The sequence below is a fragment of the Colobus angolensis genome, unplaced genomic scaffold (genome assembly GCF_000951035.1).
Source record: "Colobus angolensis palliatus isolate OR3802 unplaced genomic scaffold, Cang.pa_1.0 Scaffold125, whole genome shotgun sequence".
NCBI classification, from domain to species: Eukaryota; Metazoa; Chordata; class Mammalia; order Primates; family Cercopithecidae; genus Colobus; species Colobus angolensis.
The window spans coordinates 3,837,723-3,840,259 of NW_012113697.1; the positions used below are offsets into that span (position 1 = coordinate 3,837,723).

At 43.1% G+C, this 2,537-nt stretch overlaps 1 protein-coding gene across 1 annotated transcript in view; it reads left to right on the forward strand.

Annotated features, from left to right (window-relative positions):
• The window catches only part of ZNF18 (zinc finger protein 18), a 20,447-nt gene continuing 17,910 nt past the window's right edge, over nucleotides 1-2,537 (forward strand). Inside the window, exons 1-3 of the mRNA XM_011933243.1 lie at nucleotides 1-34; nucleotides 198-501; nucleotides 1,618-1,739. The gene's annotated coding sequence lies outside the window, so the exon portion shown is untranslated. The remainder of the gene's footprint in view (nucleotides 35-197; nucleotides 502-1,617; nucleotides 1,740-2,537) is intronic.

The following is a 2,537-nucleotide window of genomic DNA, read 5'->3' on the forward strand; positions in this document are numbered from 1 at the left end:
CCATGGGTCTGGGAGCGCGCGGGGGACGTGGCGAGTGCGGGGCCGGGGCAGCCATGGCTGGGAGTGGACCCTGGGTGCGGGGAGGATGTGTGAACCCCGTCCCGGCTATGCGTTCCTGTGCCTGTGCGCACCGTGGGACCGGCAGGGTGTCTCCACTGGGACCGAAAACGGGCTCCTCCCCGCCGTCTTCCCCTAAGGGCTGAAAATGAGTCTCGGGAAGAGGAAACCCGATGGGATGCTTCCTGGAGTCTCTCCCTCTCTCATTAGAGTGCTGTCGGCATTTGGGGGGGCGCATGGTGGAGAATACGTATCCGATGAGCAGCGCTGACCTGGCCTCGAGCACTAAATGCCAGTTCCCCTAGCTGCTTGTGACAACCAGTAAACGCCCCCACAAACCACCAGGCGTTGGCAGTTCTCCCCAAAGCAAAGGCTTCAGAGCTTCCTGGGTTTTAATCTGGCTGCCACTTGTGAGCCTCAGAGGTTCCTGATCTGTACACCAGGGTAATTGTGAGAATTAGAAATACATGAGCCGAGCCCGATAATAAGCCGATACGTAGTAGGTGCTTAACAAATGGTTACTTGTATGTGTAACCATGTATGTAACTACGTGTGTATAATATGCCTGGAATGCACATTTAAAAATTCATTCTATTTGTTAAAGGTTTAATAACAGGTATGACAGATAACCCTAATTTTTTTCATAACTAATGGGGTCAGTTCCTCATGAGGTCATTGGAATATAAACTCTCTATTAAAGTATTTTAATACTCTGTGAAGTAATTTAATTTTGAATAATCGAGACATTTTTCTTACCACACTACCTGGGGGTATAATATTACTAACACAAGATTTAAGTACTTAAAGTTTTTCCAAAATGTCATTTCTCTTAAATATTATCTAAACTGCTATCTTAATTTAGGAAACAGATAAATTGGAGTAAGTTTACAGGTCGGTATCTTGCTGTGTAAAATCTTGCCACTTGTTATTTGAAACACTTGAGCCAAATAGGTTGGATTTACAAAGCAAGGGATTTTTAAAAATATGTTTATTCATTTTTTAAGCTTTTATTTGAAACTGTAGGTTTACCTCTGAGCAATCCTTTAGCTGCTTTCCAGGTGGTTTGAAATGCAGTTTTCATTGTCGCTATGAAAACATATTTTAATTTCCTTTGTGATTTTTTTCTTTGACTATGGGTTAAGAGCTTTATTTAATAATTTACGTAAATTGGGATTTTCTAGTTATTGATATCTAATTGAATTGCACTATGATCAGAGAATATATTCGAACCCAGGAAACTCTAAAGTTTTCCATTTGACCTTTCTGGTTTTTGTTTCTCTTGTGTTCCTTTTCTACCAGATATTGGGTTTTTGAGTGTTTTTTGGTATTGCTTTAATGACTTTTTAGCAATACCGCTTTGTGTAATATTTTTAGAGCTAACTTTAAGATAACCAGTCATTTGAAAATTATGCATATAGTCTGTTTGGATGAATACTCTTTTTGCACTTGTGATGAATGTATACTCTGCAGTTCTTGGGTCTAGTGTTCTGCAAATGTCAATGAGAGCAAGTCGGTTGACAGTGTTCAGATTTTTTGTCTTTACTGACTTTTTTTTTTGAGACGGAGTCTTGTTCTGTCGCCCAGGCTGGAGTGCAGTGGTACGATCTTGACTCACTGCAACTTCCGCCTCCCAGGTTCAGGCTGTTCTCCTGCCTTAGCCTCCTGAGTAGCTGGGATTACAGGTGCACACCACTGTGCCCGGCTAATTTTTGTATTTTTAGTAGAGATGGGGTTTTACCATGTTGGCCGGGCTGGTCTCGAACTCTGACCGCAGGTGATCCTCCGCCTCGGCCTTCCAGAGTGCTGGGATTGCAGGCGTGAGTCACCGTGCCTGTCCTGGGTTTCAATTTTTTTTTTTTTTTTTTTTTGAGACGGAGTCTCGCTGTGTGGCCCAGGCTGGAGTGCAGTGGTATGATCTTGGCTCACTGCAACCTCTGTCCCTGGGTTTAAGCAATTCTTCTGCCTCAGTCAGCCTCCCTCGTAGCTGGGATTACAGGCGTGCACCACCATGCCCAGCTAATTTTTGTATTTTTCGTAGAGATGGGATTTCGCCATGTTGGCCAGGCTGGTCTTGAACTCCTGACCTCAAGTGATCCACCCGCCTTGGACTCCCAAAGCGCTGGGATTACAGGTGTGAGCCACTGCGCCCGGACCTGGGTTTCCTTTTAAGCAAAAAATAAATTTAATGAGGACCACATAAAAAACATTTGGTATTGGATTACGGTTGACTCTTAATTAAACAACACAGGGTTGAACTGCAAAGATTCATTTATACAAGGATTTTCGTTGGCCTCTGTGACTCCTGAGACCGCAAGACCAACCTTCCTTCTCCTTCTGTTCCTTGTCTTCTTCAGGCTACTCAGTGTGAAGATGATGAAGGTGACGACCTTTATGGTGATTCACTTCCACTTAGTGAATAGGAAATGTAGTTTCTCTTCCTTATAATTTTCTTTCTTTGTTTTTTTTTTTTTTTTTTTTTT